This window comes from Scyliorhinus torazame, chromosome 15 (assembly GCF_047496885.1).
Source record: "Scyliorhinus torazame isolate Kashiwa2021f chromosome 15, sScyTor2.1, whole genome shotgun sequence".
Classification (NCBI taxonomy): Eukaryota; Metazoa; Chordata; class Chondrichthyes; order Carcharhiniformes; family Scyliorhinidae; genus Scyliorhinus; species Scyliorhinus torazame.
In genome coordinates this window covers 151,055,710-151,069,904 of record NC_092721.1, presented here as the reverse complement: position 1 = coordinate 151,069,904, position 14,195 = coordinate 151,055,710, and positions in this window count along the sequence as shown.

The window sequence follows — 14,195 nt, the reverse complement described above, 5'->3', positions numbered from 1 at the left end:
GGCCATGGTGCACACAGTGTGCAGGCGATTAGAGTGTCCCGTGCTCGCCTGCCATGGTGCACACACTGCGCAGGCGATTAGAGTGTCCCATGCTCGCTGGCCATGGTGCACACAGTGCGCAGGCGATTAGAGTGTCCCATGCTCACTAGCCATGGTGCACACACTGTGTTGGCGATTAGAGTGTCCCATGCACGCCGGCCATGGTGCACACACTGTGCAGGCGATTAGAGTGTCCCAGTGCTCGCCGGCCATGGTGCAGACACTGTCTTGGCGATTAGAGTGTCCCGTGCTCGCCAGCCATGGTGCACACACTGTGCAGGCGATTAGAGTGTCCCGTGCTCACTGGCCATGGTGCACACACTGCACAGGCGATTAGAGTGTCTCATACTCGCTAGCCATGGAGCACACACTGTGCAGGCGATTAGAGTTTCCAGTGCTCGCTGGCCGTGGTGCACACACTGTGCAGGCAATTAGAGTGTCTCATACTCGCTGGCCATGATGCACACACTGCTGGCTATTAGGGTGTCCAATGCTCGCTGGCCATGGTGCACACACTGCTGGCGATTAGGGTGTCCCGTGCTCGCCGGCCATGGTGAACACACTGTGTTGGCAATTCGGGTGTCCCATGCCCGCGGTCCATGGTGCACACACTGCACAGGCGATTAGAGTGTCCCGTGCACGCCGACCATGGTGCACACTCTGTGCAAGCAATTCGAGTGTCTCATACTCGCTGGCCATGGTGCACACACTGTGCACGCGATTAGAGTGTCCCGTGCTCACTGGCCATGGTGCGCACACAGTGCAGGCAATTAGTGTGCCCGAGCTCGCTGGCCATGGTGCACACACTGCGCAGGCGATTAGAGTGTCCCATGCTCGCCGGCCATGGTGCACACACTGCGCAGGCGATTAGAGTGTTCCATGCTCTCCGGCCATGGTGCACACACTGCGCAGAAGATTAGAGTGTCCCGTGCTCGCCGGCCATGGTGCACACACTGTGCAGGCGATTAGAGTGTCCCGTGCTCGCCGGCCATGGTGCAGACACTGTGTTGGCGATTAGAGTGTCCCGTGCTCGCCAGCCATGGTGCACACACTGTGCAGGCGATTAGAGTTTCCAGTGCTCGCTGGCCGTGGTGCACACACTGTGCAGGCAATTAGAGTGTCTCATACTCGCTGGCCATGGTGCACACACTGCTGGCGATTAGGGTGTCCCATGCTCGCTGGCCATGGTGCACACACTGCTGGCAATTAGGGTGTCGCCTGCTCGCCGGCCATGGTGCACACATTGTGCAGGCGATTAGAGTGTCCCATGCTCGCTGGCCATGGTGAACACACTGTGTTGGCAATTCGAGTGTCCCATGCCCGCGGTCCATGGTGCACACACTGCACAGGCGATTAGAGTGTCCCGTGCACGCCGACCATGGTGCACACACTGTGCAAGCAATTAGAGTGTCTCATACTCGCTGGCCATGGTGCACACACTGTGCACGCGATTAGAGTGTACCGTGCTCACCGGCCATGGTGCGCACACAGTGCAGGCAATTAGTGTGTCCCGAGCACGCTGGCCATGGTGCACACACTGCGTTGGCGATTAGAGTGTCCCGTGCTCGCCGGCCATGGTGCGCACACAGTGCAGGCGATTAGAGTGTCTCATACTCGCTGGCCATGGTGCGCACACAGTGCAGGCAATTAGTGTGTCCCGAGCTCGCTGGCCATGGTGCACACACTGTGCAGGCAATTAGAGTGTCCCATGCTCGCTGGTCATGGTGCGCACACAGTGCAGGCAATTAGTGTGTCCCGAGCTCGCTGGCCATGGTGCACACACTGCGCAGGCGATTAGAGTGTCCCATGCTCGCCGGCCATGGTGCACACACTGCGCAGGCGATTCGAGTGTCCCATGCTCGCCGGCCATGGTGCACACACTGCGCAGGCGATTAGAGTGTCCCATGCTCGCTGGCCATGTTGCACACACTGCGCAGGCGATTAGAGTGTCCCCTGCTCGCTGGCCATGGTGCACACACTGTGTTGGCGATTAGAGTGTCCCGTGCTCCCCAGCCATGGTGCACACACTGCGCAGGCGATTAGAGTGTCCCGTGCTCGCCGGCAATGGTGCACACACTGCGCAGGCGATTAGAGTGTCCCGTGCTCGCCGGCCATGATGCACACACAGCGCACGCGATTAGAGTGTCCCGTGCTCGACCGGCCATGGTGCACACACTGTGCACGCGATTAGAGTGTCCCGTGCTCGCCGGCCATGGTGCACACACTGTGTTGCCGATTAGAGTGTCCCGTGCTCGCCGGCCATGGTGCACACACTGTGCAGGCGATTAGAGTGTCCCGTGCTCGCCGGCCATGGTGCACACAATGTGCACGCGATTAGATTGTCTCGTGCTCGCCGGCATGGTGCACACACTGCGCAGGCGATTAGAGTGTCCCGTGCTCGCCGGCCATGGTGCACACACTGTGCAGGCGATTAGAGTGTCCCATGCTCGCCGGCCATGGTGCACACACTGCGCAGGCGATTAGAGTTTCCCGTGCTCGCTGGCCATGGTGCACACAGTGTGCAGGCGATTAGAGTGTCCCGTGCTCGCCGGCCATGGTGCACACACTGCGCAGGCGATTAGAGTGTCCCATGCTCGCTGGCCATGGTGCACACACTGCGCAGGCGATTAGAGTGTCCCATGCTCGCTAGCCATGGTGCACACACTGTGTTGGCGATTAGAATGTCCCATGCACGCCGGCCATGGTGCACACACTGTGTTGGCGAATAGAGTGTCCCGTGCTCGCTGGCCATGGTGCACACACTGTGTTGGCGATTAGAGTGTCCCGTGCTCGCCGGCCATGGTGCACACATTCTACAGGCGATTAGAGTGTCCCGTGCTCGCCAGCAATGGTGCACACACTGCGCAGGCGATTAGAGAGTCCCGTACTCGCTGGCCATGGTGCACACACTGTGCAGGCGATTAGAGTGTCCCGTGCTCGCCGGCCATGGTGCATACACTGTGCAGGCGATTAGAGTGTCCCAAGCTCGCCGGCCATGGTGCACACACTGCGCAGGCGATTAGAGTGTCCCGTACTCGCTGGCCATGGTTCACACACTGTGTTGGCGATTAGAGTGTCCCATGCTCGCTGGCCATGGTGCACACACTGTGCAGGCGATTAGAGTGTCCCGTATTCGCCGGCAATGGTGTACACACTGTGTTGCCGATTAGAGTGTCCCGTGCTCGCCGGCCATGGTGCACACACTGTGCAGGCGATTAGAGTGTCCCGTGCTCGCCGGCCATGGTGCACACAATGTGCACGCGATTAGATTGTCCCGTGCTCGCCGGCCATGGTGCACACACTGCGCAGGCGATTAGAGTGTCCCGTGCTCGCCGGCCATGGTGCACACACTGTGCAGGCGATTAGAGTGTGCTAATCGCCGGCCATGGTGCACACACTGCGCAGGCGATTAGAGTTTCCCGTGCTCGCTGGCCATGTTGCACACAGTGTGCAGGCGATTAGAGTGTCCCGTGCTCGCCGGCCATGGTGCACACACTGCGCAGGCGATTAGAGTGTCCCATGCTCGCTGGCCATGGTGCACACACTGCGCAGGCGATTAGAGTGTCCCATGCTCGCTAGCCATGGTGCACACACTGTGTTGGCGATTAGAGTGTCCCATGCACGCCGGCCATGGTGCACACACTGTGTTGGCGAATAGAGTGTCCCGTGCTCGCTGGCCATGGTGCACACACTGTGTTGGCGATTAGAGTGTCCCGTGCTCGCCAGCCATGGTGCACACATTGTGCAGGCGATTACAGTGTCCCGTGCTCGCCAGCAATGGTGCAAACACTGCGCAGGCGATTAGAGTGTCCCGTACTCGCTGGCCATGGTGCACACACTGTGCAGGCGATTAGAGTGTCCCGTGCTCGCCGGCCATGGTGCACACACTGTGCAGGCGATTAGAGTGTCCCAAGCTCGCCGGCCATGGTGCACACACTGCGCAGGCGATTAGAGTGTCCCGTGCTCGCCGGCCATGGTGCACACATTGTGCAGGCGATTAGGGTGTCCCATACTCGCTGGCCATGGTTCACACACTGTGCAGGCGATTAGAGTGTCCCGTGCTCGCTGGCCATGGTGCACACACTGTGCAGGCGATTAGAGTGTCTTATGCTCGTTGGCCATGGTGAACACACTGTGTTGGCAATTAGAGTGTCCCATGCCCGCGGTCCATGGTGCACACACTGCACACGCGATTAGAGTGTCCCGTCCTCGCCGGCCATGGTGCGCACACAGTGCAGGCAATTAGTGTGTCCCGAGCTCGCTGGCCATGGTGCACACACTGTGTTGCCGATTAGAGTGTCCCGTGCTCGCCGGCCATGGTGCGCACACAGTGCAGGCGATTAGCTTGGCCCGTGCTCGCTGGACATGGTGCACACACTTTGCAGGCGATCAGAGTGTCTCATACTCGCTGGCCATGGTGCGCACACAGTGCAGGCAATTAGTGTGTCCCGAGCTCGCTGGCCATGGTGCACACACTTTGCAGGCAATTAGAGTGTCCAATGCTCGCTGGCAATGGTGCGCACACAGTGCAGGCAATTAGTGTGTCCCGAGCTCGCTGGCCATGGTGCACACACTGCGCAGGCGATTAGAGTGTCCCATGCTCGCCGGACATGGTGCACACACTGCGCAGGCGATTAGAGTGTCCCATGCTCGCTGGCCATGGTGCACACACTGTGCAGGCGATTACAGTGTCCCGTGCTCGCCGGCCATGGTGCAGACACTGTGTTGGCGATTAGAGTGTCCCGTGCTCGCCAGCCATGGTGCACACACTGTGCAGGCGATTAGAGTGTCCCGTGCTCACTGGCCATGGCGCACACACTGTGCAGGCGATTACAGTGTCCCGTGCTCGCCGGCCATGGTGCAGACACTGTGTTGGCGATTAGAGTGTCCCGTGCTCGCCAGCCATGGTGCACACACTGTGCAGGCGATTAGAGTGTCCCGTACTCGCTGGCCATGGTGCACACACTGTGCAGGCGATTAGAGTGTCCTGTGCTCGCCGGCCATGGTGCACACACTGTGCAGGCGATTAGAGTGTCCCAAGCTCGCCGGCCATGGTGCACACACTGCGCAGGCGATTAGAGTGTCCCGTGCTCGCCGGCCATGGTGCACACATTGTGCAGGCGATTAGGGTGTCCCATACTCGCTGGCCATGGTTCACGCACTGTGTTGGCGATTAGAGTGTCCCGTGCTCGCTGGCCATGGTGCACACACTGTGCAGGCGATTAGAGTGTCTTATGCTCGCTGGCCATGGTGAACACACTGTGTTGGCAATTAGAGTGTCCCATGCCCGCGGTCCATGGTGCACACACTGCACACGCGATTAGAGTGTCCCGTCCTCGCCGGCCATGTTGCACACACAGTGCAGGCAATTAGTGTGTCCCGAGCTCGCTGGCCATGGTGCACACACTGTGTTGCCGATTAGAGTGCCCCGTGCTCGCCGGCCATGGTGCGCACACAGTGCAGGCGATTAGCTTGGCCCGTGCTCGCTGGACATGGTGCACACACTGTGCAGGCGATCAGAGTGTCTCATACTCGCTGGCCATGGTGCGCACACAGTGCAGGCAATTAGTGTGTCCCGAGCTCGCTGGCCATGGTGCACACACTTTGCAGGCAATTAGAGTGTCCAATGCTCGCTGGCAATGGTGCGCACACAGTGCAGGCAATTAGTGTGTCCCGAGCTCGCTGGCCATGGTGCACACACTGTGTTGGCGATTAGAGTGTCCCATGCTCGCCGGACATGGTGCACACACTGCGCAGGCGATTAGAGTGTCCCATGCTCGCTGGCCATGGTGCACACACTGTGCAGGCGATTACAGTGTCCCGTGCTCGCTGGCCATGGTGCAGACACTGTGTTGGCGATTAGAGTGTCCCGTGCTCGCCAGCCATGGTGCACACACTGTGCAGGCGATTAGAGTGTCCCGTGCTCACTGGCCATGGCGCACACACTGCACAGGCGATTAGAGTGTCTCATACTCGCTAGCCATGGTGCACACACTGTGCAGGGAATTAGAGTGTCCCGTGCTCGCCGGCCATGGAGCACACACAGTGCAGGCGATGAGAGTGTCCCGTGCTCGCCGGCCATGGTGCACACACTGTGCAGGCGATTAGAGTTTCCAGTGCTCGCTGGCCGTGGTGCACACACTGTGCAGGCAATTAGAGTGTCTCATACTCGCTGGCCATGGTGCACACACTGCTGGTGATTAGGGTATCCCATGCTCGCTGGCCATGGTGCACACACTGCTGGCGATTAGGGTGTCCCATGCCCGCGGTCCTTGGTGCACACACTGCACAGGCGATTAGAGTGTCCCGTGCACGCCGACCATGGTGCACACACTGTGCAAGCAATTAGAGTGTCTCATACTCGCTGGCCATGGTGCACACACTGTGCACGCGATTAGAGTGTCCCGTGCTCGCTGGCCTTGGTGCGCACACAGTGCAGGCAATTAGTGTGTCCCGAGCACGCTGGCCATGGTGCACACACTGTGTTGGCGATTAGAGTGTCCCGTGCTCGCCGGCGATGGTGCGCACACAGTGCAGGCGATTAGAGTGTCTCATACTCGCTGGCCATGGTGCACACACAGTGCAGGCAATTAGTGTGTCCCGAGCTCGCTGGCCATGGTGCACACACTGTGCAGGCAATTAGAGTGTCCCATGCTCGCTGGCCATGGTGCGCACACAGTGCAGGCAATTAGTGTGTCCCGAGCTCACTGGCCATGGTGCACACACTGCGCAGGCGATTAGAGTGTCCCAAGCTCGCCGGCCATGGTGCACACACTGCGCAGGCGATTAGAGTGTCCCATGCTCGCCGGCCATGGTGCACACACTGCGCAGGCGATTAGAGTGTCCCATGATCGCTGGCCATGTTGCACACACTGCGCAGGCGATTAGAGTGTCCCGTGCTCGCCAGCCATGGTGCACACACTGTGCAGGCGATTAGAGTGTCCCGTGTTCACTGGCCATGGTGCACACACTGCGCAGGCGATTAGAGTGTCTCATACTCGCTAGCCATGGTGCACACACTGTGCAGGGAATTAGAGTGTCCCGTGCTCGCCGGCCATGGAGCACACACAGTGCAGGCGATGAGAGTGTCCCGTGCTCGCCGGCCATGGTGCACACACTGTGCAGGCGATTAGAGTTTCCAGTGCTCGCTGGCCGTGGTGCACACACTGTGCAGGCAATTAGAGTGTCTCATACTCGCTGGCCATTGTGCACACACTGCTGGTGATTAGGGTATCCCATGCTCGCTGGCCATGGTGCACACACTGCTGGCGATTAGGGTGTCCCATGCCCGCGGTCCATGGTGCACACACTGCACAGGCGATTAGAGTGTCCCGTGCACGCCGACCATGGTGCACACACTGTGCAAGCAATTAGAGTGTCTCATACTCGCTGGCCATGGTGCACACACTGTGCACGCGATTAGAGTGTCCCGTGCTCGCTGGCCTTGGTGCGCACACAGTGCAGGCAATTAGTGTGTCCCGAGCACGCTGGCCATGGTGCACACACTGTGTTGGCGATTAGAGTGTCCCGTGCTCGCCGGCGATGGTGCGCACACAGTGCAGGCGATTAGAGTGTCTCATACTCGCTGGCCATGGTGCACACACAGTGCAGGCAATTAGTGTGTCCCGAGCTCGCTGGCCATGGTGCACACACTGTGCAGGCAATCAGAGTGTCCCATGCTCGCTGGCCATGGTGCGCACACAGTGCAGGCAATTAGTGTGTCCCGAGCTCACTGGCCATGGTGCACACACTGCGCAGGCGATTAGAGTGTCCCAAGCTCGCCGGCCATGGTGCACACACTGCGCAGGCGATTAGAGTGTCCCATGCTCGCCGGCCATGGTGCACACACTGCGCAGGCGATTAGAGAGTCCCATGATCGCTGGCCATGTTGCACACACTGCGCAGGCGATTAGAGTGTCCCCTGCTCGCTGGCCATGGTGCACACACTGTGTTGGCGATTAGAGTGTCCCGTGCTCGCCAGCCATGGTGCACACACTGCGCAGGCGATTAGAGTGTCCCGTGCTCGCCGGCAATGGTGCACACACTGCGCAGGCGATTAGAGTGTCCCGTTCTCGCTGGCCATGGTGCACACACTGTGCAGGCGATTAGAGTGTCCCGTGCTCGCCGGCCATGGTGCACACACTGCACAGGCGATTAGAGTGTCCCGTGCTCGCCGGCCATGGAGCACACACAGTGCAGGCGATGAGAGTGTCCCGTGCTCGCCGGCCATGGTGCACACACTGTGCAGGCGATTAGAGTTTCCAGTGGTCGCTGGCCGTGGTGCACACACTGTGCAGGCAATTAGAGTGTCTCATACTCGCTGGCCATGGTGCACACACTGCTGGTGATTAGGGTATCCCATGCTCGCTGGCCATGGTGCACACACTACTGGCGATTAGGGTGTCCCATGCCCGCGGTCCATGGTGCACACACTGCACAGGCGATTAGAGTGTCCCGTGCACGCCGACCATGGTGCACACACTGTGCAAGCAATTAGAGTGTCTCATGCTCGCTGGCCATGGTGCACACACTGTGCACGCGATTAGAGTGTCCCGTGCTCGCTGGCCATGGTGCGCACACAGTGCAGGCAATTAGTGTGTCCCGAGCACGCTGGCCATGGTGCACACACTGTGTTGGCGATTAGAGTGTCCCGTGCTCGCCGGCGATGGTGCGCACACAGTGCAGGCGATTAGAGTGTCTCATACTCGCTGGCCATGGTGCGCACACAGTGCAGGCAATTAGTGTGTCCCGAGCTCGCTGGCCATGGTGCACACACTGTGCAGGCAATTAGAGTGTCCCATGCTCGCTGGCCATGGTGCGCACACAGTGCAGGCAATTAGTGTGTCCCGAGCTCACTGGCCATGGTGCACACACTGCGCAGGCGATTAGAGTGTCCCATGATCGCTGGCCATGTTGCACACACTGCGCAGGCGATTAGAGTGTCCCCTGCTCGCTGGCCATGGTGCACACACTGTGTTGGCGATTAGAGTGTCCCGTGCTTGCCAGCCATGGTGCACACACTGCGCAGGCGATTAGAGTGTCCCGTGCTCGCCGGCAATGGTGCACACACTGCGCAGGCGATTAGAGTGTCCCGTTCTCGCTGGCCATGGTGCACACACTGTGCAGGCGATTAGAGTGTCCCGTGCTCGCCGGCCATGGTGCACACACTGCGCAGGCGATTAGAGTGTCCCGTGCTCGCCGGCCATGGTGCACACACTGTGCACGCGATTAGAGTGTTCCGTGCTCGCCGGCCATGGTGCACACACTGTGCAGGCGATTAGAGTGTCCCGTGCTCGCCGGCCATGGTGCACACACTGTGCACGCGATTAGTGTGTCCCGAGCTCGCTGGCCATGGTGCACACACTGTGCAGGCAATTAGAGTGTCCCATGCTCGCTGGCCATGGTGCGCACACAGTGCAGGCAATTAGTGTGTCCCGAGCTCACTGGCCATGGTGCACACACTGCGCAGGCGATTAGAGTGTCCCAAGTTCGCCGGCCATGGTGCACACACTGCGCAGGCGATTAGAGTGTCCCATGCTCGCCGGCCATGGTACACACACTGCGCAGGCGATTAGAGTGTCCCATGATCGCTGGCCATGTTGCACACACTGCGCAGGCGATTAGAGTGTCCCCTGCTCGCTGGCCATGGTGCACACACTGTGTTGGCGATTAGAGTGTCCCGTGCTCGCCAGCCATGGTGCACACACTGCGCAGGCGATTAGAGTGTCCCGTGCTCGCCGGCAATGGTGCACACACTGCGCAGGCGATTAGAGTGTCCCGTTCTCGCTGGCCATGGTGCACACACTGTGCAGGCGATTAGAGTGTCCCGTGCTCGCCGGCCATGGTGCACACACTGCGCAGGCCATTAGAGTGTCCCGTGCTCGCCGGCCAAGGTGCACACACTGTGCACGCGATTAGAGTGTTCCGTGCTCGCCGGCCATGGTGCACACACTGTGCAGGCGACTAGGGTGTCCCGTGCTCGCCGGCCATGGTGCACACACTGTGCACGCGATTAGAGTGTTCCGTGCTCGCCGGCCATGGTGCACACACTGTGCACGCGATTAGAGTGTCCCGTGCTCACCGGCCATGGTCCACACACTGTGTGCCGATTAGAGTGTTCCGTGCTCGCCGGCCATGGTGCACACACTGCGCAGGCGATTCTAGTGTCCCGTGCTGGCTAGCCATGGTGCACACAGTGTGCAGGCGATTAGAGTGTCCCATGCTCGCCGGCCATGGTGCACACACTGCGCAGGCGATTACAGTGTCCCGTGGACGCCGACCATGGTGCACACACTGTGCAGGCAATTAGAGTGTCTCGTACTCGCTGGCCATGGTGCACACACTGTGCACGCGATTAGAGTGTCCCGTGGTCGCCGGCCATGGTGCGCACACAGTGCAGGCAATTAGTGTGTCCCGAGCTCGCTGGCCATGGTGCACACACTGTGTTGCCGATTAGAGTGTCCCGTGCTCGCCGGCCATGGTGCGCACACAGTGCAGGCGATTAGCTTGTCCCGTGCTCGCTGGCCATGGTGCACTCACTGTGCAGGCGATTAGAGTATCCCGTACTCGCTGGCCATGGTGCACACACTGTGCAGGCAATTAGTGTGTCCCGAGCTCGCTAGCCATGGTGCACACACTGTGTTGCCGATTAGAGTGTCCCATGCTCGCCGGCCATGGTACGCACACAGTGCAGGCGATTAGCTTGTCCCGTGCTCGCCGGCCATGGTGCACACACTGTGCACGCGTTTAGAGTGTCCCGTGCTCGCCGGCCATGGTGCACACACTGCTGGTGATTAGGGTATCCCATGCTCGCTGGCCATGGTGCACACACTGCTGGCGATTAGGGTGTCCCATGCCCGCGGTCCATGGTGCACACACTGCACAGGCGATTAGAGTGTCCCGTGCACGCCGACCATGGTGCACACACTGTGCAAGCAATTAGAGTGTCTCATACTCGCTGGCCATGGTGCACACACTGTGCACGCGATTAGAGTGTCCCGTGCTCGCTGGCCTTGGTGCGCACACAGTGCAGGCAATTAGTGTGTCCCGAGCACGCTGGCCATGGTGCACACACTGTGTTGGCGATTAGAGTGTCCCGTGCTCGCCGGCGATGGTGCGCACACAGTGCAGGCGATTAGAGTGTCTCATACTCGCTGGCCATGGTGCACACACAGTGCAGGCAATTAGTGTGTCCCGAGCTCGCTGGCCATGGTGCACACACTGTGCAGGCAATCAGAGTGTCCCATGCTCGCTGGCCATGGTGCGCACACAGTGCAGGCAATTAGTGTGTCCCGAGCTCACTGGCCATGGTGCACACACTGCGCAGGCGATTAGAGTGTCCCAAGCTCGCCGGCCATGGTGCACACACTGCGCAGGCGATTAGAGTGTCCCATGCTCGCCGGCCATGGTGCACACACTGCGCAGGCGATTAGAGAGTCCCATGATCGCTGGCCATGTTGCACACACTGCGCAGGCGATTAGAGTGTCCCCTGCTCGCTGGCCATGGTGCACACACTGTGTTGGCGATTAGAGTGTCCCGTGCTCGCCAGCCATGGTGCACACACTGCGCAGGCGATTAGAGTGTCCCGTGCTCGCCGGCAATGGTGCACACACTGCGCAGGCGATTAGAGTGTCCCGTTCTCGCTGGCCATGGTGCACACACTGTGCAGGCGATTAGAGTGTCCCGTGCTCGCCGGCCATGGTGCACACACTGCACAGGCGATTAGAGTGTCCCGTGCTCGCCGGCCATGGAGCACACACAGTGCAGGCGATGAGAGTGTCCCGTGCTCGCCGGCCATGGTGCACACACTGTGCAGGCGATTAGAGTTTCCAGTGGTCGCTGGCCGTGGTGCACACACTGTGCAGGCAATTAGAGTGTCTCATACTCGCTGGCCATGGTGCACACACTGCTGGTGATTAGGGTATCCCATGCTCGCTGGCCATGGTGCACACACTACTGGCGATTAGGGTGTCCCATGCCCGCGGTCCATGGTGCACACACTGCACAGGCGATTAGAGTGTCCCGTGCACGCCGACCATGGTGCACACACTGTGCAAGCAATTAGAGTGTCTCATGCTCGCTGGCCATGGTGCACACACTGTGCACGCGATTAGAGTGTCCCGTGCTCGCTGGCCATGGTGCGCACACAGTGCAGGCAATTAGTGTGTCCCGAGCACGCTGGCCATGGTGCACACACTGTGTTGGCGATTAGAGTGTCCCGTGCTCGCCGGCGATGGTGCGCACACAGTGCAGGCGATTAGAGTGTCTCATACTCGCTGGCCATGGTGCGCACACAGTGCAGGCAATTAGTGTGTCCCGAGCTCGCTGGCCATGGTGCACACACTGTGCAGGCAATTAGAGTGTCCCATGCTCGCTGGCCATGGTGCGCACACAGTGCAGGCAATTAGTGTGTCCCGAGCTCACTGGCCATGGTGCACACACTGCGCAGGCGATTAGAGTGTCCCATGATCGCTGGCCATGTTGCACACACTGCGCAGGCGATTAGAGTGTCCCCTGCTCGCTGGCCATGGTGCACACACTGTGTTGGCGATTAGAGTGTCCCGTGCTTGCCAGCCATGGTGCACACACTGCGCAGGCGATTAGAGTGTCCCGTGCTCGCCGGCAATGGTGCACACACTGCGCAGGCGATTAGAGTGTCCCGTTCTCGCTGGCCATGGTGCACACACTGTGCAGGCGATTAGAGTGTCCCGTGCTCGCCGGCCATGGTGCACACACTGCGCAGGCGATTAGAGTGTCCCGTGCTCGCCGGCCATGGTGCACACACTGTGCACGCGATTAGAGTGTTCCGTGCTCGCCGGCCATGGTGCACACACTGTGCAGGCGATTAGAGTGTCCCGTGCTCGCCGGCAATGGTGCACACACTGTGCACGCGATTAGTGTGTCCCGAGCTCGCTGGCCATGGTGCACACACTGTGCAGGCAATTAGAGTGTCCCATGCTCGCTGGCCATGGTGCGCACACAGTGCAGGCAATTAGTGTGTCCCGAGCTCACTGGCCATGGTGCACACACTGCGCAGGCGATTAGAGTGTCCCAAGTTCGCCGGCCATGGTGCACACACTGCGCAGGCGATTAGAGTGTCCCATGCTCGCCGGCCATGGTACACACACTGCGCAGGCGATTAGAGTGTCCCATGATCGCTGGCCATGTTGCACACACTGCGCAGGCGATTAGAGTGTCCCCTGCTCGCTGGCCATGGTGCACACACTGTGTTGGCGATTAGAGTGTCCCGTGCTCGCCAGCCATGGTGCACACACTGCGCAGGCGATTAGAGTGTCCCGTGCTCGCCGGCAATGGTGCACACACTGCGCAGGCGATTAGAGTGTCCCGTTCTCGCTGGCCATGGTGCACACACTGTGCAGGCGATTAGAGTGTCCCGTGCTCGCCGGCCATGGTGCACACACTGCGCAGGCCATTAGAGTGTCCCGTGCTCGCCGGCCAAGGTGCACACACTGTGCACGCGATTAGAGTGTTCCGTGCTCGCCGGCCATGGTGCACACACTGTGCAGGCGACTAGGGTGTCCCGTGCTCGCCGGCCATGGTGCACACACTGTGCACGCGATTAGAGTGTTCCGTGCTCGCCGGCCATGGTGCACACACTGTGCACGCGATTAGAGTGTCCCGTGCTCACCGGCCATGGTCCACACACTGTGTGCCGATTAGAGTGTTCCGTGCTCGCCGGCCATGGTGCACACACTGCGCAGGCGATTCGAGTGTCCCGTGCTGGCTAGCCATGGTGCACACAGTGTGCAGGCGATTAGAGTGTCCCATGCTCGCCGGCCATGGTGCACACACTGCGCAGGCGATTACAGTGTCCCGTGGACGCCGACCATGGTGCACACACTGTGCAGGCAATTAGAGTGTCTCGTACTCGCTGGCCATGGTGCACACACTGTGCACGCGATTAGAGTGTCCCGTGGTCGCCGGCCATGGTGCGCACACAGTGCAGGCAATTAGTGTGTCCCGAGCTCGCTGGCCATGGTGCACACACTGTGTTGCCGATTAGAGTGTCCCGTGCTCGCCGGCCATGGTGCGCACACAGTGCAGGCGATTAGCTTGTCCCGTGCTCGCTGGCCATGGTGCACTCACTGTGCAGGCGATTAGAGTATCCCGTACTCGCTGGCCATGGTGCACACAC